Source organism: Lissotriton helveticus, chromosome 4_1 (assembly GCF_964261635.1).
Source record: "Lissotriton helveticus chromosome 4_1, aLisHel1.1, whole genome shotgun sequence".
NCBI classification, from domain to species: domain Eukaryota; kingdom Metazoa; phylum Chordata; class Amphibia; order Caudata; family Salamandridae; genus Lissotriton; species Lissotriton helveticus.
Window position 1 is genome coordinate 625,478,349 of NC_136063.1, and position 24,872 is coordinate 625,503,220.

Below are 24,872 nucleotides of genomic sequence, written 5' to 3' on the forward strand. Positions count from 1 at the left end.
TGGCCAAACGACTTTTCCCTGGTTTCGACAGATATGCAATCAATCCCTGGAAGAAGGCACCGTTCCGGAGGGATGGAAGCAGGCGGTGGTAACACCCCTGATTAAGAAGCCCTCCTTGATCCCGACAAATCCGGCTAATTTTCTACCAGTTTTTCTGCTTCCCTTCCCAATGAAAAACTTGGAAAAGGCTATAAGCAGATCTTTAACCTGGTTTCTGGAGGAACATCATTTACTGGATAAGGATCAGTTCGGATTTTGGCCCGGGCATGGGACGGAGTCAGCTCTGTCCACTATGAGGGACAACTTACGAATGCGGGCCGACAACGGGAATGTCACGGTTTTAGTGCTTCTCGATATGTCGGCCGCGTTCGACACAGTGAGCCATTCAATCCTTTTGGAGAGGCTGGAGAGAATAGGAGTGAAGGGACAGGCCTTGCAATGGCTGCAGTCTTATCTGACAGGGAGTCAACAGGCAGTAACCTTGGCACCATTTACATCACGCAAATCGCCTATTGCCTATGAGGTTCCGCCGGGCTCTGTCATCAGCCCTATTCTTTTTAATATTTATGTACAGCCGCTTTTTCCCATTATTAAATCGTTCGGGGTTGACCTGGTTAACTACGTGGACGACACGCAATTGGCGTTCTCCTTGGAAGGAAAACATGCAGTCTCTATGGATCTATTCCAAGAGTGTATTTGTCAGACCGCAGATTGGCTGCGGAGGAACTCCCTGCAGTTCAATGGAGGGAAGACCAAGGTGCTATACTTTTCACCGGTGAGGCTGCCTTTGCATACACCCGTGGAATTCAGGCTTACCCCCGAGGAGGGTCCGCTGGCTCCGGCCAGTACGATACGAAACCTGGGGGTCCTAATAGATGAGAACCTCCAAATGGAGTCGCAGACAAATAAGACAGCCAGCGTGTGCTTTGGTCTGTTGCGCTTGTTACGTCGGATACTTCCGATCCTACCGAAGGATCTGCGATCCTTGGTAGTAAGCAGCACAGTGATGAGCAGACTGGACTATTGCAATTCCTTTTATCAAGGGGCCCCTCAGTACATCTTTCAGGGGTTGCAAAGAGTCCAGTCTGCTGCGGAAAAACTGTTCCTGAACCTGCGGAGTAACTCGTCTTCTACCCATGCCCTGAGAGAGCTCCACTGGCTACCAATTAGGGAAAGGGTTCTCTTTAAATCCCTATGCCTGGTGTACAGAGCAATACACAAGATGGGTCCAATCCCATTACAGGAAAGGTTTGCCTGGTATCTTCCTCGGAGACAGCTTTGCTCTTCTGGTGCCAGTCTATAGGTAACTCCGAGATTTAAACGCTCCAGGTTGGGGGGGAGGGTCTTTAGTGTGGTTGGGGCTCAGTTGTGGGATAAGCTACCACAGAGGATTAGACAGATTGACTCTCTAACAGAATTCAGAAAGAGCCTAAAAACTTGGCTCTTTCTGAAAGTCTGATCCTTCATGCTCTATCTCTCTAAACAGCACAATGGTTCAGCACTCCCCACTTTCATAAATAATAATCAAGTAAGAATTTAAGGAATCCGTTCAGTAGGGCTTTAAACATTTTTCTTTTATTCTTTTTTTCTTCAAACAAACAACGTTTCGTCCAGAGTACTTCTTCAGGGCAAGAAGTGATGAGAAAAATAGTCAATTCGATGAAAGGTAAATGTATTTCATGATTTTTGTATATCAAAGAGTCCCAAAAGAGCGCCAAAACTGCCACCTTAATATTATCTTGTAGGTCAGTCTTTCAAAATGTCTTATTATTATCTTTTCGGACCAAAGAATATCTTAGGATAGTGCCAAGTTTCACATACAATCTCAGTGACTCATAAGATCACCTTGTTAAGCGAGCGTGTTCATCACCTCTACCGCGTGGCCGGTTCCAAAGGTACCTGATTGATCAGTAAATCGAAAGGACCCCATTCTCATGCCCCCAGCCGTGACCAAAATTCCTTCATGGCCTGAGGTTCCAACCGCGCCTTCCAAAGGTTAGCAGCCTTCAGCCAAAACAAAGCTGTCCTTCAGTGTTGGGAGCCGGGGTTCCCGTACACTCGGTATAGTGAAGACCCCATTACCTCCACCGCATAGGATCTGACAAGTTGAGTGGTGCTGAGTCAGTCAGCAGGGGAGATCTGACCAAACAGCCAACTATCACAGTCCATCACCTTCGTTGGACAAATTTTGACAAATGTTTGACCTTAGGTTCCAGGTTCTCCATGCCCCAATGTTTTCTCCTCCCTTCTTACTCAAGATTTTACAACCAGCTGAAAGCCTGCTCACCAGGTTGTGGCCCTCCAGAAGAGCAAAATCAGCATGTTAAGGAGTGCCTCATCATCGCTCGGAGCTGCTGGTCCAATTGCCCAGGAAAAAGGATCAGAGGCAAAGAGTGTATCGGGGGGAGGACAGGGGGGGGGGTTGGCAAAGATCTATTACAGCTCCAAACGAGATTAGAACTGGAGAATGTGCTCACCCCCTTATCAGGCCAAGCAGTAAGCCAACACACCAGGCCTCACACACACACACCATCTGAAGGAGACACTAAGCCCAATCTCAGGCACTGCAATGTCAGAAACAAATGGTGGCCACAGGACAGCCTTGCGACCACCTACATTCTCTCCTGATAAAATGGGATAGCCAAATCGTGCAAGATCTAGGGCAGCACCTAACAGACTGATAAAAAAGAAGTCCAAAGCGAGCCCTAAAGGAAGTTTTGAGAAGGACATAGACAAGACAGTTGGGGCCACTGGGAGGGTCACATTGCATGCCGCATACGGGTATTAAAGGGGTATACATGTGACCTCAGGACAATCATTTGCAACATGCCCTCTCTTATACATCACTCCGTGCATGTGTAAGTCAAACCACCAGCCACATCAATTGCATCTCCCATGTACACCTTGTAGAAAGGGGCTGGTGACGCTCATTGAACCCTAGCTAAGATTGATGACACCCCATGGGTGATCGAATTCTCTGTTGAATGTTTTGGTGACACCTACGTTATCCTGAGTTTTATTGTGTGTGGGAGTACACTACCGTCTATCACCAGATTGTCTAAGGCACATAGATCTGTGAGCCTTTCACCATTTTCATTGATGTTTCCAAGTCCATGGTTGCCTATGATTTTAACGTACCCAACTTTTTTGCTGCCAATCTTGGCACTTAGGTCCACCATGTGTATGGTGATGTCTCTATCAAGGCATTTCTGCAGGATGGACTGGAGTTTGTTGTAAAAAGTATTATTTTTCCTCTTCTTTGTAGTAATTTGTAGGTGCATAGCCCTAGAAAAGATTCATGTGGATCCTCTTTTTCTTTGTGCGGAAGGTTGCTGTAATGATTCTGGGTCTGTGGGCTTCCCATCCAATCAGAGCTCTGTTGGCTGTTGTCGTTAGCATCAGTGCTACTCCCTGAGTATAGGGGACGTTCTCTTCCTTTTGTCCAGAATACAGCAGCATTCCTCCTGGAGTCAATCTTTTCTGTCCTGACTGTGTTCATCTGCTCTCGCTAATGCCAATCAGGGCAAGGTCATTAGGAACTACAAAAACACAAAAATAGAAATTGAACACCACTCAGGGAAATCCAAATAATCAAAAATTAAAAAAGAAATGTTGTTTGAACTTAAACTAAATACATTTCCTTTTTAAAAAAGCATTAAAATAGGTGCAGGTAACATACCCACATCACAATATTTACATCCCAAATACAATACAAACATAACATTACAATGCTACAAACATAGTAGAAAACATAACTATGTATGTAATAACATACTACAACTAGCAACCAATAGTTAGGCCTACAACATAACACTATAAAACAGTGAAACACAAACAACCACTGAACAATTTCATCAAATTAAACTGCAACCATAACTCACTCTAATGGCATTTTTACACCAGAGTCATGGTGCTGCCACCCACCAGATTAGGACTTCAATCCATGTCTGGCAGGCGGTCCTGTGGCGTTATAACAGCGGCAATCTGTTAGGCTCATAGAAGAGCTGAACGTGCATCCCGCCCTGTCAGAGCGTCTTCCTGCATGGTGCAGCATACATGCCACACTGTGCAGGAAATGGGATATACATCCAGGGGTGCACTAAATGTGCTCCCCCGCATGCAACCCCAGGCCCAGGCCCCTTTAGTTGCCTCACTGCCACCCTTTTCATGCGGGCTCACCACTATGGTAAGGGTGGTGGTTTGGCAACTCATAATATGTTCGACGGTGCTGCAGTTGAACCATCAGCATATTACAATACTTGCACGCCACGCTGCGGGAACCTGGATCATGGTGGAGGTGGCGGCCCTGTGGTGGCCTGACCGCCACTCTCCTAATGTGGCGCATGATACCGGAGTGTGGTGGTGGTTGGACCACCACAGCGAGTATGGTGGTCCTGCGGACCGCTGTACTTGTAATGATGCCCTAACTAGAGCTACCCACCCCCCCTAAAACCCTAAATAAAAGATAAAGTAGGTCTTAACTTATCCAGCAATAGTGAACCGTGACCAACATGAACAAAATCCACCTCAAAATAATTCTAAATACGAGTAGCAGTAAAAAAAATTACTACTAAATAAAAATATAACAGTAGTATCTATCTATAAAAATCAATAGAAAAACTTGTTAAAAAGTGCTTAAAATCTATGTAAAAATATATTAACCCCTTTGCTGCTAGGCCTTTTCCCCTCCTGTGCTAAGGCTTTTTTTGGCGTTTTGGGGTAGTGCGCGCTTAGGCCCTTGTAACTTTTTGACCACATAAGGTATCCCGGCCAAATTTGCGTCCTTTTCTTCCAACATCATGTGGATTCTAAAGGAGCCCAGGGTTTGTGGATTCCCTCGGAGGGGTCCCAAAAATTTACCAAAATATAGTGAAAGTTTTTTTTTTTTCAGAAAAATGGGAAAAACGGGCTGCAAATGTAAGCCTCTGGGTTTTTCCCTGAAAATGTTATCAAAAAAGGGTTTGTGGGGCTGAAATCTCCATTTTCTCAGCTTTTAGGGAATGACAGTCCTTTGTCAGAGAACCGACATTTTTCACACAGTTTTGGCATTTTTTTGGGACATAGCCTATTTTTGCTATTTTTAGAGCTTTCCACCTCCTTCCAGTTAATGGTAGAAATGAGTTTGAAAGCAATAATGGATCCTGGACAGCTGTACATTTGCAAAACGTAGACAAAATTCTGAATTCAGAAAGGGGTCATTTGTCTAAATACATGAAGGTTTCTTTATAGAAACTAACAGTTAAATATTGGAATAATTGAAAGTTTGTTGAAAAAAACAGCCTTTTGTCTCAACGTTTTCACCTATAACTTTTTCTAATTTTGACAGCTCTTGGAAAGCAATATACCGTTACATCCGTTAGACCTTCCTGGTTGTGGGGATATATAGGACTTGTAGTTTCACCAAGAACCCGACGAACCCAGATCCAAAAACTGAGCAGCAACTTGCAATGGTATTTTTTCATTTACTGGGTATAGAGCACTTTGTCTTGGAAAATGTATACATGGAAAAATCTGTATGAAAGACACCTATGTATTTCTGAATTGGGTACAAATTATAGAGTTCAGAAACAGTATATAATTGCACATTTTCAAAATTGGGAATACTCATACTAGCATGAGAATTATTGGTCATTTTAATATTTTTTTTTTTTTACACAATGTCTTTCATTGAAAGGGAGAAATGCATGAAAACTCAATTGGTAATAACAGTTGATTTACAAATCTGAATTACCCCAAGTCTCCCGATAAAAACGGTACCTCACTTGTGTGGGTCGGCCTTGTGCCTGCAACAGGAAACGGCGCAAAATGCAACGTGGTCACACCTAAATTTTGCAGTTACAAATTGACCCTTTTTTGGCAAAGTGCCTACCTGTAGTTTTTGCACCCTAGCTCTGCCGGCACCAAGGGAAACCTAACAAACCTATAAATAATTGAAAAGTAGACACCCTGGGGAATTTAGGATAGGGTAACTCGACTGCCTACCACCAGGTTTTGTTACCCAGAATTCCTTGCAAAGCTAAGATTTTGACAAAAAAAAACACATTTTCCTCACATTTCTGTTGTGAAAAGTTCTGGAATCTGCGTGGATCAACAAATTTCCACCCACCCAGCGTTCCCCCAGGTCTCCTGATAAAAACGGTACCTCACTTGTGTGGGTCGGCCTAGTGCCTGTGACAGGAAACGGCGCAAAATGCAACGTGGTCGCACCTCAATTTCCCAGTGAAATCTTGCGCTCTTTGGACAAAGAGACTACCTTTTGTTTTTGAGCCCTAGCTCTGCCAGCACCTAGGGAAACCTAGCAAACCTATATATTTTTTAAAAGTAGACACCCAGGGGAATTTAGGATGGGGTGACTCGACTGCCTACCACCAGGTTTTGTTACCCAGAATCCCTTGCAAAGCTAAGAATTTGACAAAAAAAACAAATTTTCCTCACATTTCTGTGGTGGAAAGTTCTGAAATCTGCATGGATCAACAAATTTCTACTCACCCATCGTTCCCCCAGGTCTCCCGATAAAAACGGTACCTCACTTGCGTGGGTAGGCATAGTGGCTGCGACACGAAACAGCGCAAAACGCAACATGGTCGCACCTCAATTTCCCAGTGAAATCTAGCACTTTTTGGACAAAAAGACTACCTTTTGTTTTTGCGCCGTAGCTCTGCCAGCACCTAGGGAAACCTAGCAAACCTATACATTTTTGAAAACTAGACACCCAGGGGAATTCAGGATGGGGTGAAGCGTCTGCCTACCCCCAGGTTTTGTTACCCAGAATCCCTTGCAAACCTAAAAATTTGACAAGAAAAACACATTTTCCTCACATTTCTGTGGTGGAAAGTTCTGGAATCTGCGTGGATCAACACATTTCCACTCACCCAGCGTGCCCCCAGGTCTCCCGAAAAAAATGGTACCTCACTTGCGTGGGTAGGCATAGTGGCTGCAACATGAAACAGCACAAAACGCAGCATGGTCGCACCTCAATTTCCTAGTGAAATCTAGCACGTTTTGGACAAAAAGACTACCTTTTGTTTTTGCGCCATAGCTCTGCCAGCACCTAGGGAAACCTAGCAAACCTATACATTTTTGAAAACTAGACACCCAGGGGAATTCAGGATGGGGTGACTCGTCTGCCTACCCCCAGGTTTTGTTACCCAGAATCCCTTGCAAACCTAAAAATTTGACAAAAAAACTATTTTTCCTCACATTTCTGTGGTGGAAAGTTCTGGAATCTGCGTGGATCAACAAATTTCCACGCACCCAGCGTGCCCCCAGGTCTCCTGAAAAAAATGGTACCTCACTTGCGTGGGTAGGCATAGTGGCTGCGACATGAAACAGCGCAAAACGCAACATGGTTGCACCTCAATTTTCCTTTGAAATCTAGCACTTTTTGGACAAAAAGACTACCTTTTGTTTTTGCACCGTAGCTCTGCCAGCACTTAGGGAAACCTAGCAAACCTATACATTTTTGAACACTAGACACCCAGGGGAATTCAGGATGGGGTGACTCGTCTGCCTACCCCCAGGTTTTTGTACCCAGAATCTCTTGCAAACCTAAAAATTTGACCAAAAAAACACATTTTCCACACATTTCTGTGGTGGAAAGTTCTGGAATCTACGTGGATCAACAAATTTCCACCCACCCAGCGTGCCCCCAGGTCTCCCAAAAAAAATGGTACCTCACTTGCGTGGGTAGGCATAGTGGCTGCGACATGAAACAGCACAAAACACAACATGGTCGCACCTCAATTTCCCAGTGAAATCTTGCACTTTTCCGACAAAAAGACTACCTTTTGTTTTTGTGCCCTAGCTTTGCCAGAACCCACGGAAACCTAGCAAACCTATACATTTTTGAAAACTAGACACGCAGGGGAATTCAGGATGGGGTGGCTTGTCTGCCTAACCCCAGGTTTTGTTACCCAGAATCCCTTGCAAACCTAAAAATTTGACAAACAAAACACATTTTCTTAATGTTTCTGTGGTAGAAAGTTCTGGAATCTGGGTGGATCAACAAATTTCCACCCACCCAGCGTGCCCCCAGGTCTCCTGAAAAAAACTGGTACCTCACTTGCGTGGGTAGGCATAGTGGCTGCGACATGAAACAGCGCAAAACGCAACATGGTCGCACCTCAATTTCCCAGTGAAATCTAGCACGTTTTGGACAAAAAGACTACCTTTTGTTTTTGCGCCGTAGCTCTGCCAGCACCTAGGGAAACCTAGCAAACCTATACATTTTTGAAAACTAGACACCCAGCGGAATACAGGATGGGGTGACTCGTCTGCCTACCCCCAGGTTTTGTTACCCAGAATCCCTTGCAAACCTAAAAATTTGACCAAAAAAACACATTTTCCTCACATTACTGTGGTGGAAAGTTCTGGAATCTGCGTGGATCAACAAATTTCCACTCACCCTGCGTGCCCCCAGGTCTCCCAAACAAAATGGTACCTCACTTGCGTGGGTAGGCATAGTGGCTGCGACATGAAACAGCGCAAAACGCAACATGGTCGCACCTCAATTTCCCAGTGAAATCTAGCACGTTTTGGACAAAAAGACTACCTTTTGTTTTTGCGCCCTAGCTCTGCCAGCACCTAGGGAAACCTAGCAAACCTATACATTTTTGAAAACTAGACACCCAGAGAAATTCAGGATGGGGTGACTCGTCTGCCTACCCCCAGGTTTTGCTACCCAGAATCCCTTGCAAACCTAAACATTTGACCAAAAAAACACATTTTCCTCACATTTCTGTGGTGGAAAGTTCTGGAATCTGCGTGGATCAACAAATTTCCACCCACCCAACGTTCCCCCAGGACTCCTGAAAAAACATGGTACCTCACCTGCGTGGGTAGGCATAGTGGCTGCGACATGAAACAGTGCAAAACGCAACATGGTCGCACCTCAATTTCCCAGTGAAATCTAGCACGTTTTGGCCAAAAAGACTACCTTTTGTTTTTGCGCCGTAGCTCTGCCAGCACCTAGGGAAACCTAGCAAACCTATACATTTTTGAAAACTAGACACCCAGGGAAATTCAGGATGGGGTGACTCATCTGCCTACCCCCAGGTTTTTGTACCCAGAATCTCTTGCAAACCTAAAAATTTGACCAAAAAAACACATTTTCCACACATTTCTGTGGTGGAAAGTTCTGGAATCTACGTGGATCAACATATTTCCACCCACCCAGCGTGCCCCCAGGTCTCCCAAAAAAAATGGTACCTCACTTGCGTGGGTAGGCATAGTGGCTGCGACATGAAACAGCACAAAACACAATATGGTCGCACCTCAATTTCCCAGTGAAATCTTGCACTTTTCCGACAAAAAGACTACCTTTTGTTTTTGTGCCCTAGCTTTGCCAGAACCCACGGAAACCTAGCAAACCTATACATTTTTGAAAACTAGACACGCAGGGGAATTCAGGATGGGGTGACTTGTCTGCCTAACCCCAGGTTTTGTTACCCAGAATCCCTTGCAAACCTAAAAATTTGACAAACAAAACACATTTTCTTAATGTTTCTGTGGTAGAAAGTTCTGGAATCTGGGTGGATCAACAAATTTCCACCCACCCAGCGTGCCCCCAGGTCTCCTGAAAAAAACTGGTACCTCACTTGCGTGGGTAGGTGTAGTATTCCATTCTGTGTACTTCCCTTCCCGTGCTCTATTTAGAATTGTTTTGGTTCTTACTGCCTGAGGATTCTTAGGGATCTTTGGGAGTGTAATGTTCTAGTGTGATCAGTTACAGCTGTGCATCTGTTCGTGGTGGTTGTGTAAGCTGTCTCTGTATAATAAACTGGATTTATCTTCAAGAAGCCTCTATCCATTTACTACATATTCTGGCGACGATCGGGATATCAAGCCTGAAGCTCTACAGAACCCGTGTTTTTTTTTTTGCTTCTCAACAAAAGAAAAAGAAGAAGAAAATCCTGTGCGGAGACAGCGTTCACCGTTTACAGCGTTTACAGCGTGAATTCGTTTACAGCGTTTACAGCGTGAATTCTATAAAGGTACTCTTTAAAAGATTCTTATGTGTTAAATTATAACACCAGCGGCAGCATTCCTAACTTCACGTGCCTTGATTGCACCTGCGGCTGTTTCTCCGTGTTTTCCATGTTAATTTGAAACTTTGGGCGATTTGTGCCTACAATCTTGAGATTTTCATCTCATATGTTCACTTGATTGATTTCCATGTGAGATCTACTATCTGCTGTGTCTCCGTGGAACTTTTGGGCATTTGCTACAGCCTTATCTCCCAAGCGCATTTTTTAAAAAAGAAAAGCACACGAGACTCACCCAGTCTCCCGCGTGCGCTCCACTCGCTGCCAGAATTCTTCTTTGGATCGGACGCATCATCGCAACACGCTCTCCCTGCGTGCATCCACGTCATCTGTCAGCGCTCTACTTTCACGCACAGCGCTGCGTTCCAGCGGCCATCTTGGATCACCACAGCAACCAAACGCCGATCGGAGTCCCGTTTCCTTAACTCTTTTAACATCACTATTATTTATGTTATTCGTTTACCAATCGATATTTACCACACTTATTTACCTAATTTTGACCATTATGTTCTGCAGCCTGTTTCCTGCTTATGGTTTTGTTACGAAGAAACTGTATTGAAAGCAGAAAAGGTACCATAGACTCTGACTGTATTACTACTGTGTTTTTGACAATTCGTCCAACCAAAATAACTGTGATTTTCATTTCCTTTGTTCTTTCCTTTGAGTGTTTTTAACAATATTCAAAAAAAAATGTCGAACAACGTAATTTCACCTGCACATTTTCTACCTTCAGCTGGTGATCCCAAAGTAGAATGGGACCTTTGGTATCCTACTTTCTTAGCTTATGTTGATGTGGTAGAAGAAGACGGCTGTTCTCCTAAAAGGAAACTTGCCTTACTTAGAAATTGTCTAGGTGGAGCCGGTCTTAAAGAACTAGAGAGTCTTCCACCTATTGACAACTCTGGTGCTGGTGATGTAAATGTATTTGAGGTTGTTGTCAAGCAATTAAGCATTAGATTTGGCAGGAAAATCAACACCGTGATGGAACGTTTTAAATTTTACTCTAGAATTCAAAAAGAAGATGAATCCATAGAAACATATGTAGCTGCTCTACGCACTCTAGCTAGTTCTTGTTCCTTTGAAACCATTGACTTTGATCAAGTTTTAAGGGACCAAATCATGATGCGTACAAAAAGTAAAAAGATACAGGAACGTTTGTGGATGGGCACTGAGACCTCTCTTAACGCTGTCCTAAACATTGCAAAAGGTATTGAGCAGTCAGAATTATTTGTTAACGAAATAAGAGGCCATGACATTAAAACTAAAGTAACGATCCCGGAGGTTTCATTAGTCAGGAACCCCCCAAATTACAGAAAACCTACTTCTAATATCACTAGAAGGGACAACTTTAGCAGGGACAACAGAAATTTCCAAAGAAGGTCTCCCATAATTTGTTATAGATGTGGTGCTAATGACCATGTGGGAAATTACAAAGGGTGTCCTGCTTGGAACAAAATTTGTGTTAAATGCAAAAAGTCAGGCCATTTTACTAAAATGTGCAAATCCACACAGAAAGTAAATTTTTTATCACATGATGAGTATGATGACTGCGAACAACCTTCTGAAATTAACACGATGTTGTGTGTTGGTGATACCGAGTGCAAAGGTTTTCCTAGTGACATCATTCTTATTAATGGTGTAGAAATCTCCATGCTCATTGACTCTTGTGCTTGGTACACCATAATAGGCAAAGATGTTTTCGACAAGTTTTGGTCTCCAAAAGAACTGTCACCACCCGACATACATCCCGGTGGGTATACTGGGAAGAAGATAGGCCTTGAAGGTTTTATGTGGGCAGAGATCAGCTTCAAAGATAGAACTATCAAGGGGAAGGTTTACGTCTCCTCTAAAGGAGCATCTATCTTATGTTGGCCCCATCAGTTCGATCTAGGGATCAAGCTTGATCCCAATGCCTCCCCTCCTGTATATGTAGTTCCTCCTGAAAATGACTTTGTCTCCCAACTAAAAAGAGATTTTCCGTGCATTTTTAATGATAATTTGGGTGTGTTTGCTAATTTTAAACACCGCATTATCCTTAAAGAATCAGCTGTTCCTGTCCGACATAGGGTCAGAAATGTACCCTTGGCCTACCGTGATAAATTAAAGTTAATTTTATCTGACTTAGTTTCAAAAAAAATCATTGAACCGGTCGAGTCATCCCCTTGGGTTTCGCCCGTTGTTTTATCCCTGAAAAGCAACGGTGAGCTTCGTCTGTGTGTAGATCTCCGCAGCTTAAACAAGGAGATCTGGATCGACAGACATCCTTTACCCAACATACATGAGCTCATTTCCACTCTCTCTGGCGCCTGTGTTTTTTCCACACTTGATCTAACCAGCGCCTACCATCAGGTGATTTTACATGAGGACTCCAAATTTCTAACCACTTTTATTACACCTGAAGGTTTGTTTCAGTACCGTCGTATGCCCTTTGGTCTAGCTAGTGCAGCCTCCGTATTCCAACGCCTCATGAAGACACTTCTGGAAGGATGTGAGGGTGCAATTGCATTCCAGGACGACATTTTGGTACATGGAAAAGATTTTGAGGAGCATGATAAAAATTTGGCTAAAGTTTTAAAAAGTGTACAGGATTTTGGTCTCACTCTTAAACTGTCTAAATGCAAATTCAGACAAAGTCAGGTTGAATACTTAGGCCACGAGATTTCAGCGCTAGGAATTAAACCCAAACTCAATCACGTCAAGAGTATATCCGAAGCCCCTGCTCCTTTGAACAAAGACCAACTTGTTTCCTTCCTTGGTCTCACAGAATTTTATAGCAAATTCGTCAAAGATTATGCTTCCAAGGTCCACCCCCTCAGAATGTTGTTGAAGAAAGATGTGAAGTTTTTGTGGAATAACGATCAGCAACATGCTTTCGAATTACTTAAACAAGAAATCATCAGTGCTCCTTTCTTAAGACCTTTTGATTTAGGAAAAGAATGCATAGTGTGTGTGGATGCGAGCAATGTTGGCCTAGGTTCTGTCTTGATGCAAAAAGACAAGGGCGAAGAGTATGTTGTGTCATATGCTTCAAGAACCTTGCGAGGCGCTGAGTTCAATTACTCCACAATTGAAAAAGAGCTACTAGCTTGCACCTGGGCCTCTGAACATTTTAGGCAATTTCTCTGGGGAACCAGGTTCTGTTTAAGAACCGACCATAAACCCCTCATCAATATGCTGGCAGCTGGTGGTGGCAGGACCTTAACAGCGCGCTTAGCACGTCTTGCAGCCAAATTGCAAGAATTTCAATGTACTGTAGAATATGTCCCTGGACGGTTAAATGTGCACGCCGACTGCATGTCCAGGTTGCCCTTAGTAAATTCTATTTTTTCTGTTAGTTGGAACAATGAGTCTGATGTCGTTTCTAACATCGACGATGTCAACGATTGTGGTCCAACTGGCGTTTCGCCTAGCATATCTGAAATTGACTGGAGGGAAGCCATGGCGAATGATTCTGACCTTGCTTCCTTAACCAGGTACTTACAATATGGTTGGCCTCGTGAGCGGTACTTATCTGGAGACATTCTCTCCCTTTTTAAGGTAAATGACGAACTCATGTTTGATCAAGGTTTCGTGTTTCGTAGCGACAAAATTATTCCCCCCACTTCTTTGAGGGAAAGAATTATTTCCATGGCCCATGAAGGCCATATGGGCATGTCTGGCACAAAAAGGCGCATACGCGAGTTCTACTGGTGGCCTGGTGTTGACAGAATGGTTGACAAATGGGTTCGCTCATGCCCCCCTTGCGACAAAAGTGACAAAACCGTCAAACCCTTGTCTGTTACCACTACTCCCATTGAATTTGCCTCTTGCCCCTGGAAGAAATTGGGCATTGACATAATTGGACCCCTTAATTTGTCTTCCCAGCAAAATGTATTTGGCCTGGTCCTCATCGATTATTTTTCTAAGTGGCCAGAACTAAAAATTGTCGACAAGGTTGGTTCCACTCAAATCATCCAATTTCTTGATGAAGTTTTCTGCAGGGAAGGGATTCCCGCGGAGATAGTGTCGGACAATGGCCCACAATTTATAAGCAAAGAATTTCTGTCATTCATCCAGAGGTGCGGCATCGTGCACAAAAGGGTGTCGAATTATAACCCACAAGCTAACGGTCAAACGGAACGCTTTAACCGTGTCATTAAAGAGTCCATTCAACTGGCTGTTAAAAGCAACCTAGACTGGAAAAAAACCTTGCGTTCCACCTTACTGTCTTACCGCACTTCACCCAACTCTGTTACCGGGTTTTCACCTTTTGAATTGCTTAGAGGCAGGAAGCCTGGCTCCAAACTCTTGCCTTGGTGGATGAAAGTTAAATTACCGGTTGATCCCTCTGTAGACCCTGCTTGTGTCAAAGACAGAGTTTTGAAATATCAGGAAAAAATGAAAGCCAACTTTTTGTCTACCAAAAGCTCCGGTCAGAAGGTCAGGGTGGGTGATTTCGTCCGTGTGAAATTAGGCAGAGCTTTTGACCATAAGTGGAGTAAGTGGTCGGATCCTTGCAAGGTTGTTGAAGTATTTTCAAAGGCTGTGAGAGTTGAGGATGGGAAAATATGGAATTTCAGAAGGGTTTCTTTGTGTAAAGGTTCGAATCCTTCTAATGTGGAATCCTACTCTGTACCATCCTCTTATAATGATTTTACCACTGCTAAGACTTTGTGTGATCAAAATGATGCATCTTCTGCTCCCTTGTTTGACTCTTTTGGCTCTGAGAACCAGACTCTTGATCCTGTTGTTCTTGTGCCTAATAACTGCAGTACATCCATTCCTGACAACGGTAACGTGATCACTGAACCATCTCTTAGCATTGGCAATGATCCTGTTAGTAGAAATGTTTCCATACCTTGTCCTGTGACTTCTAATGATGATAATTCCTCCCTTAGGAAAAGTGTTCGTGTAAAGCATACTCCTGTAAAGTTGCATGATTACTACCGTTAAGTTTTTTTTTTTCTTGTGTTTTTTTTTTGTTTTTTTTAGGGGGGAAGGTGTGTAGTATTCCATTCTGTGTACTTCCCTTCCCGTGCTCTATTTAGAATTGTTTTGGTTCTTACTGCCTGAGGATTCTTAGGGATCTTTGGGAGTGTAATGTTCTAGTGTGATCAGTTACAGCTGTGCATCTGTTCGTGGTGGTTGTGTAAGCTGTCTCTGTATAATAAACTGGATTTATCTTCAAGAAGCCTCTATCCATTTACTACAGTAGGCATAGTGGCTGCGACATGAAACAGCGCAAAACGCAACATGGTCGCACCTCAATTTCCCAGTGAAATCTAGCACGTTTTGGACAAAAAGACTACCTTTTGTTTTTGCGCCGTAGCTCTGCCAGCACCTAAGGAAACCTAGCAAACCTATACATTTTTGAAAACTAGACACCCAGCGGAATACAGGATGGGGTGACTTGTCTGCCTACCCCCAGGTTTTGTTACCCAGAATCCCTTGCAAACCTAAAAATTTGACCAAAAAAACACATTTTCCTCACATTACTGTGGTGGAAAGTTCTGGAATCTGCGTGGATCAACAAATTTCCACTCACCCTGCGTGCCCCCAGGTCTCCCAAACAAAATGGTACCTCACTTGCGTGGGTAGGCATAGTGGCTGCGACATGAAACAGCGCAAAACGCAACATGGTCGCACCTCAATTTCCCAGTGAAATCTAGCACGTTTTGGACAAAAAGACTACCTTTTGTTTTTGCCCCTAGCTCTGCCAGCACCTAGGGAAACCTAGCAAACCTATACATTTTTGAAAACTAGACACCCAGGGAAATTCAGGATGGGGTGACTCGTCTGCCTACCCCCAGGTTTTGCTACCCAGAATCCCTTGCAAACCTAAACATTTGACCAAAAAAACACATTTTCCTCACATTTCTGTGGTGGAAAGTTCTGGAATCTGCGTGGATCAACAAATTTCCACCCACCCAACGTTCCCCCAGGACTCCTGAAAAAACATGGTACCTCACTTGCGTGGGTAGGCATAGTGGCTGCGACATGAAACAGAGCAAAACGCAACATGGTCGCACCTCAATTTCCCAGTGAAATCTAGCACGTTTTGGCCAAAAAGACTACCTTTTGTTTTTGCGCCGTAGCTCTGCCAGCACCTAGGGAAACCTAGCAAACCTATACATTTTTGAAAACTAGACACCCAGGGAAATTCAGGATGGGGTGACTCGTCTGCCTACCCCCAGGTTTTGTTACCCAGAATCCCTTGCAAACCTAAACATTTGACCAAAAAAACACATTTTCCTCACATTTCTGTGGTGGAAAGTTCTGGAATCTGCGTGGATCAACAAATTTCCACCCACCCAGCGTTCCCCCAGGTCTCCTGAAACAAAATGGTACCTCACTTGCGTGGATAGGCATAGTGGCTGCGACATGAAACAGTGCAAAACGCAACATGGTCGCACCTCAATTTCCCAGTGAAATCTAGCACGTTTTGGCCAAAAAGACTACCTTTTGTTTTTGCGCCGTAGCTCTGCCAGCACCTAGGGAAACCTAGCAAACCTATACATTTTTGAAAACTAGACACCCAGCGGAATACAGGATGGGGTGACTCGTCTGCCTACCCCCAGGTTTTGTTACCCAGAATCCCTTGCAAACCTAAAAATTTGACCAAAAAAACACATTTTCCTCACATTACTGTGGTGGAAAGTTCTGGAATCTGCGTGGATCAACAAATTTCCACCCACCCTGCGTGCCCCCAGGTCTCCCAAACAAAATGGTACCTCACTTGCGTGGGTAGGCATAGTGGCTGCGACATGAAACAGCGCAAAACGCAACATGGTCGCACCTCAATTTCCCAGGGAAATCTAGCACGTTTTGGACAAAAAGACTACCTTTTGTTTTTGCGCCCTAGCTCTGCCAGCACCTAGGGAAACCTAGCAAACCTATACATTTTTGAAAACTAGACACCCAGGGAAATTCAGGATGGGGTGACTCGTCTGCCTACCCCCAGGTTTTGCTACCCAGAATCCCTTGCAAACCTAAACATTTGACCAAAAAACACATTTTCCTCACATTTCTGTGGTGGAAAGTTCTGGAATCTGCGTGGATCAACAAATTTCCACCCACCCAACGTTCCCCCAGGACTCCTGAAAAAACATGGTACCTCACTTGCGTGGGTAGGCATAGTGGCTGCGACATGAAACAGCGCAAAACGCAACATGGTCGCACCTCAATTTCCCAGTGAAATCTAGCACGTTTTGGCCAAAAAGACTACCTTTTGTTTTTGCGCCGTAGCTCTGCCAGCACCTAGGGAAACCTAGCAAACCTATACATTTTTGAAAACTAGACACCCAGGGAAATTCAGGATGGGGTGACTCGTCTGCCTACCCCCAGGTTTTGTTACCCAGAATTCCTTGCAAACCTAAAAATTTGACCAAAAAAACACATTTTCCTCACATTTCTGTGGTGGAAAGTTCTGGAATCTGCGTGGATCAACAAATTTCCACCCACCCAGCGTTCCCCCAGGTCTCCCGAAACAAAATGGTACCTCACTTGCGTGGATAGGCATAGTGGCTGCGACATGAAACAGTGCAAAACGCAACATGGTCGCACCTCAATTTCCCAGTGAAATCTAGCACGTTTTGGCCAAAAAGACTACCTTTTGTTTTTGCGCCGTAGCTCTGCCAGCACCTAGGGAAACGTAGCAAACCTATACATTTTTGAAAACTAGACACCCAGGGAATACAGGATGGGGTGACTCGTCTGCCTACCCCCAGGTTTTGCTACCCAGAATCCCTTGCAAACCTAAACATTTGACCAAAAAAACACATTTTCCTCACATTTCTGTGGTGGAAAGTTCTGGAATCTGCGTGGATCAACAAATTTCCACCCACCCAACGTTCCCCCAGGACTCCTGAAAAAACATGGTACCTCACTTGCGTGGGTAGGCATAGTGGCTGCGACATGAAACAGCGCAAAACGCAACATGGTCGCACCTCAATTTCCCAGTGAAATCTAGCACGTTTTGGCCAAAAAGACTACCTTTTGTTTTTGCGCCGTAGCTCTGCCAGCACCTAGGGAAACCTAGCAAACCTATACATTTTTGAAAACTAGACACCCAGGGAAATTCAGGATGGGGTGACTCGTCTGCCTACCCCCAGGTTTTATTACCCAGAATCCCTTGCAAACCTAAAAATTTGACCAAAAAAACACATTTTCCTCACATTTCTGTGGTGGAAAGTTCTGGAATCTGCGTGGATCAACAAATTTCCACCCACCCAGCGTTCCCCCAGGTCTCCCGAAACAAAATGGTACCTCACTTGCGTGGATAGGCATAGTGGCTGCGACATGAAACAGTGCAAAACGCAACATGGTCGCACCTCAATTTCCCAGTGAAATCTAGCACGTTTTGGCCAAAAAGACTACCTTTTGTTTTTGCGCCGTAGCTCTGCCAGCACCTAGGGAAACCTAGCAAACCTATACATTTTTTAAAACTAGACACCCAGAGAAATTCAGGATGGGGTGACTCGTCTGCCTACCCCCAGGTTTTGTTACCCAGAATCCCTTGCAAACCTAAAACTTTGACAAAAAAACACATTTTCCTCACATTACTGTGGTGGAAAGTTCTGGAATCTGCGTGGATCAACAAATTTCCACCCACCCCGCGTTCCCCCAGGTCTCCCCAAAAAAATGGTACCTCACTTGTGTCAGTAGGCATAATGGCTGTGACATGAAACAGCGCAAAACGCAACATGGTCGCACCTCAATTTCCTAGTGAAATCTAGCACGTTTTGGACAAAAAGACTACCTTTTGTTTTTGCACCCTAGTTCTGCCAGCACCTAGGGAACCCTAGCAAACCTATACATTTTTGAAAACTAGACACCCAGGGGAATTCAGGATGGTGTGACTCGTCTGCCTACCCCCAGGTTTTGTTACCCAGAATCCCTTGCAAACCTAAAAATTTGACAAAACACATTTTCCTCACATTTCTGTGGTGGAAAGTTCTGGAATCTGCGTGGATCAACAAATTTCCACCCACCCAGCGTTCCCCCAGGTCTCCCGAAAAAATGGTACCTCACTTGCGTGGGTAGGCATAGTGGCTGCGACATGAAACAGCGCAAAACGCAACATGGTCGCACCTCAATTTCCCAGTGAAATCTAGCACGTTTTGCCCAAAAAGACGACCTTTTGTTTTTGCGCCGTAACTCTGCCAGCACCTAGGGAAATCTAGCAAACCTATACATTTTTTAAAACTAGACATCCAGGGGACTTAAGGATGGGGTGACTCGTCTGCCTACCCCCAGGTTTTGTTATCCAGAATCCCTTGCAAACCTAAAAATGTGACCAAAAAAACACATTTTCCGCACATTTCTGTGGTGGAAAGTTCTGGAATCTTGCGTGGATATACATAGTGGCTGCAACAGGAAACGGTTCAAAACGTACGGTGGTGAATTTACAATACCCTATTGCAAAACTACCTTGATTTTGGGGGGGGGCTGAGTTTTTGGCCCGGGGCTCGGTGGTCATCTTTGGAAACTACCAAACTCAAACAGTTCTGAAAACTAGACACCCGGGGGAGTCCAGGGAGGTAGTGCATGCGTGGGTCCCCCAAAGTTTTCCTACCCAGAACTCCTTGCAAACCTTAAAATTAGATAAAAATATCACTTTTCCAAACTTTTTTGTGTGGGATCTCCGTGCCGGCAAAAATGTCCTACCACCCAGCGTTCCTCTTGTTCTCCCGAGTAAAAGGATACCTCACTTGTGTGGGTGCCCCAAAGCAGAACAGGCCAAAAATGAATTTTGAAAAAAGTAGTATTTAAGTTTTACAAATTAAGCTCCCCTGCCTTAGTCACAGGCCTTTGGCCCACCCACACAAGTGAGGTATCATTTTACTTGGGAGAACAAGGCAAATGCTGGGTGGTAGGACATTTGTGCCGGAAGCGAGATCCCACCCAAAAAAGTACGGAAAAGTGGGGTTTTTTACCTAAATTTAAGGTTTGCAGGGGTTTCTGGGTAGGAAAACATTGGGGGACCCACGCATGCCATACCTCCCTGGACTCCCCCGGGTGTCTAGTTCTCAGAACTGTTTGGGTTTGGTAGTTTCCAAAGATGCCCGCCAATCCCCGGGCCAAAAGCTCAGGTGACCCCCTCAAAAAATAAGATTGTTTGGCTAAAGGTCATTTTTTGGTCTCCACAGTAAGAATTGGGCCTTTTCCTATAGCAGCCACTATGCCTACCCACGCAAGTGAGGTACCATTTTTATCGGGAGACCTTGGGGAACGCTGGGTGGGAGGTAATTTGTGTGAGCCCAGTGATGCCACGCTTTCCCACACTAAAAAGTGTGAAAAAAATGATTTTTTCCAGCTAAAATTGAGGTTTGCAAGGGATTCTGGGTAAAGGAACGTTGGAGGATCCCCGCAAGCCATACCTCCTTGGAAGCCCCCGGGTGTCTACTTTTCAGAAATGTGTGGGTTTGGTAGGTTTCCCTCGATGGCCGTCTAGCACGGGGCCAAAAACCCAGGTAACCCCTCTTGCAAAAGCTGATGGACTTGACATTGTCACCATGGTCAAATCCACCAGCTTTTGCAAGAGGGGTTACCTGGGTTTCTGGCCCCGTGCTAGACGGCCATCTAGGGAAACCTACCAAACCCACACATTTCTGAAAAGTAGACACCCGGGGGCTTCCAAGGAGGTATGGCTTGCGTGAATCCTCCAACGTTCCTTTACCCAGAATCGCTTGCAAACCTCAATTTTAGCAGAAAAAAATCAGTTTTTTCACACGTTTTAGTGTGGGAAAGCGTGGCATCACTGGGCTCACACAAATGACCTCCCACCCAGCGTTCCCCCAGGTCTCCCAATAAAAACGGTACCTCACTTGCGTGGGTAGGCATAGTGGCTGCAACAGGAAAACGTCCAAAATCGTACGGTGGTGAATTTAAAATACCCCGAAGCAATATAACCTTGATTTTTGGGGGGGGGCACCCGAGTTTTTGGCCCGGGGCTCGGTGGTATTCTTTGGAAAGTACCAAACCCAAACAGTTCTGAAAACTAGACACCCGGGGGAGTCCAGGGAGGTATGGCATGCGTGGGTCCCCCAATGTTTTCCTACCCAGAACTCCTTGCAAACCTTAAAATTAGGTAAAAATAGCACTTTTCCAAACTTTTTTGCGTGGGATCGCCGTGCCGGCAAAAATGTCCTACCACCCAGCGTTCCCCTTGTTCTCCCGAGTAAAAGGATACCTCACTTGTGTGGGTGCCCCAAAGCAGAACAGGCCAAAAATGAATTTTGAAAAAAGTAGTATTTAAGTTTTACAAATTAAGCCCCCCTTCCTTAGTCACAGGCCTTTGGCCCACCCACACAAGTGAGGTATCATTTTACTCGGGAGAACAAGGGAAACGCTGGGTGGTAGGACATTTGTGCCGGCAGCGAGATCCCACCCAAAAAAGTACGAAAAAGTGTTTTTTTTTACCTAAATTTAAGGTTTGCAGGGGTTTCTGGGTAAGAAAACATTGGGGGACCCACGCATGCCATACCTCCCTGGACTCCCCCGGGTGTCTAGTTCTCAGAACTGTTTGGGTTTGGTAGTTTCCAAAGATGCCCGCCGAGCCCCGGGCCAAAAGCTCAGGTGACCCCCTCAAAAAATAAGATTGTTTGGCTAAAGGTAATTCTTTGGTCTCCACAGTAAGAATTGGGCCTTTCCCTATAGCAGTCACTATGCCTACCCACGCAAGTGAGGTACCATTTTTATAGGGAGACCTTGGGGAACGCTGGGTGGGAGGTAATTTGTGTGAGCCCATTGATGCCACGCTTTCCCACACTAAAAAGTGTGAAAAAACTGAGTTCTTCCAGCTAAATTGAGGTTTGCAAGGGATTCTGGGTAAAGGAACGTTGGAGGATCCACGCAAGCCATACCTCCTTGGAAGCCCCCGGGTGTCTACGTTTCAGAAATGTGTGGGTTTGGTAGGTTTCCCTCGATGGCCGTCTAGCACGGGCCAAAAACCCAGGTAACCCCTCTTGCAAAAGCTGGTGGACTTGACATTGTCACCATTGTCAAATCCACCAGCTTTTGCAAGAGGGGTTACCTGGGTTTCTGGCCCCGTGCTAGACGGCCATCTAGGGAAACCTATCAAACCCACACATTTCTGAAAAGTAGACACCCGGGGGCTTCCAAGGAGGTATGGCTTGCGTGGATCCTCCAACGTTCCTTTACCCAGAATCCCTTGCAAACCTCAATTTTAGCAGAAAAAAATCAGTTTTTTCACATGTTTTAGTGTGGGAAAGCGTGGCATCACTGGGCTCACACAAATTACCTCCCACCCAGCGTTCCCCCAGGTCTCCCGATAAAAATGGTACCTCACTTGCGTGGGTAGGAATAGTGGCTGCAACAGGAAAAGGTCCAAATCGTACAGTGGTGAATTTAAAATACCCTGAAGCAATATAACCTTGATTTTTTGGGGGGGGCACCTGAGTTTTTGGCCCGGGGCTCGGTGGTATTCTTTGGAAAGTACCAAACCCAAACAGTTCTGAAAACTAGACACCCGGAGGAGTCCAGGGAGGTATGGCATGCGTGGGTCCCCCAATGTTTTCCTACCCAGAACTCCTTGCAAACCTTAACATTAGGTAAAAATAGCACTTTTCCAAACCTTTTTGCGTGGAATCTCCGTGCCGGCAAAAATGTCCTACCACCCAGCGTTCCCCCTGTTCTCCCGAGTTAAAGGATACCTCACTTGTGTGGGTGCCCCAAAGCAGAACAGGCCAAAAATGAATTTTGAAAAAAGTAGTATTTAAGTTTTACAAATTAAGCCCCCCTGCCTTAGTCACAGGCCTTTGGCCCACCCACACCAGTGAGGTATCATTTTACTCGGGAGAACAAGGGAAACGCTGGGTGGTAGGACATTTGTGCCGGCAGCGAGATCCCACCCAAAAAAGTACGGAAAAGAGAGTTTTTGACCTAAATTTAAGGTTTGCAGGGGTTTCTGGGTAGGAAAACATTGGGGGACCCACGCATGCCATACCTCCCTAGACTCCCCCGGGTGTCTAGTTCCCAGAACTGTTTGGGTTTGGCAGTTTCCAAAGATGCCCGCCAAGCCACGGGCCAAAATTTCATGGGAACCCCCTTGCAAAACCAAATTGTTTTGAATGAATTAAGTTTTCAGATGGAGAATGTGCGATTCAGGGGACAATATCGCATGAAAATTGTGACAGACAATTTCAAGTTTGCAAGAGATTGTGCACAAAAAACAACAATAAAATTCACCAACAAGACATGACCATATACTGCCATGAATTGCCAATAATATCTAAATTTAAAAAGTTATTTATAGCTATAATATACACCATAACTGAGTTACTCAAAAGACAAAGAATCAAGCACGGCTATCTATTCCTCAAAGACACACACATACAGGTTGGATTTGGCACGAGGGCGAGTGATGGTTCAGTACATAAAATTTAATTAACATGATATTTCAAAAAAATGAAATGCTCTGTTAATAAATAAATGCATAAAAACCGAACCAGCGACTCGCAACTCGTGAGCTGTAAAGCCATGACAAGGCACCAACCGTTTTACAGGCCATTCACGCACCTTTCATACCTGATACAAACAAGACCACTGACACCATCTGGAAGAAAAGCAACACATTACAACAATCATAATAAGGGACAAGGCACACCCTACTGCAGAAAGAGAATTTTTTTTTTTACTGCACAGCCATCTAATCCGCAAGCACACACACATACTGGTTGGATTTGGCACGAGGGTGAGTGATGATTCAGTACATACAATTGTAATCGCAAGTAATTTCACAAAAAATGAAATACACTGCGTATAATTGAGAGTATGATTAACTGAACCACTGACTCACAGCTCGTGAGCTGTAAAGCCACGTCAAGGCACCAACCTCTTTACAGGCCATTCATACACCTTTCGTACGTGTGACACATTCAAAACATTCACACCGCCAGCCGCTGACCCATCACATTTCAACACTCACACCAGCAAACAGCGCCATTCAAGGGCCCATCACTTTCACACGCCCACATTTCTGACACTGCAACTACACAAATTAATGGACTGCGTGGAGCGTCACTCAACTAGCAGTGTGTGTAGTGACCAACAGAAAGTAACTACTCACACACCGCCAGCCGAGCGCCAGTCCACCCACACCACCATCCAAGCACCAGACCATGCACACCGCCACCCAAACACCACTCAGCGCACACCGACAGCCAAGCACAACTCCGTGCACAGACAGCCAGTACCACTCCACACACAACACCAGCCAAGCGCCACTCCACGCACACCGCCAGCCAAGCACCACTCCGTGCACAGACAGCTAAGCACCGCTCCATGCACACCCTCCAGCCAAGTACCACACCACACACACCGCCAGCCAAACACCACTCCACACACACCACCAGCCAAACACCACTCCATGCACAGACAGCCAAGTACCACTCCACAAACACCACCAGCCAAGCACCGCTCCACGCACACCATCCAGCCAAGTACCACTCCACACACACCACCAGCCAAACACCACTCCACACACACCGCCAGCCAAACACCACTCCGTGCGCAGACAGCCAAGTACTACTCCACAAACACCACCAGCCAAGCGCCACTCCACACACACCGCCAGCCAAGCACCACTCCGTGCACAGACAGCCAAGTACTACTCTACAAACACCATCAGCCAAGCGCAACTCCACACACACCGCCAGCCAAGCACCACTCCACACACACCGCCAGCCAAGCACCACTCCACACACACCGCCAGCCAAGCACCATTCCACACACACCACCAGCCAAGCACCACTCCACACACACCGCCAGCCAAGCACCACTCCACACACACCGCCAGCCAAGCACCACTCCACACACACCGCCAGCCAA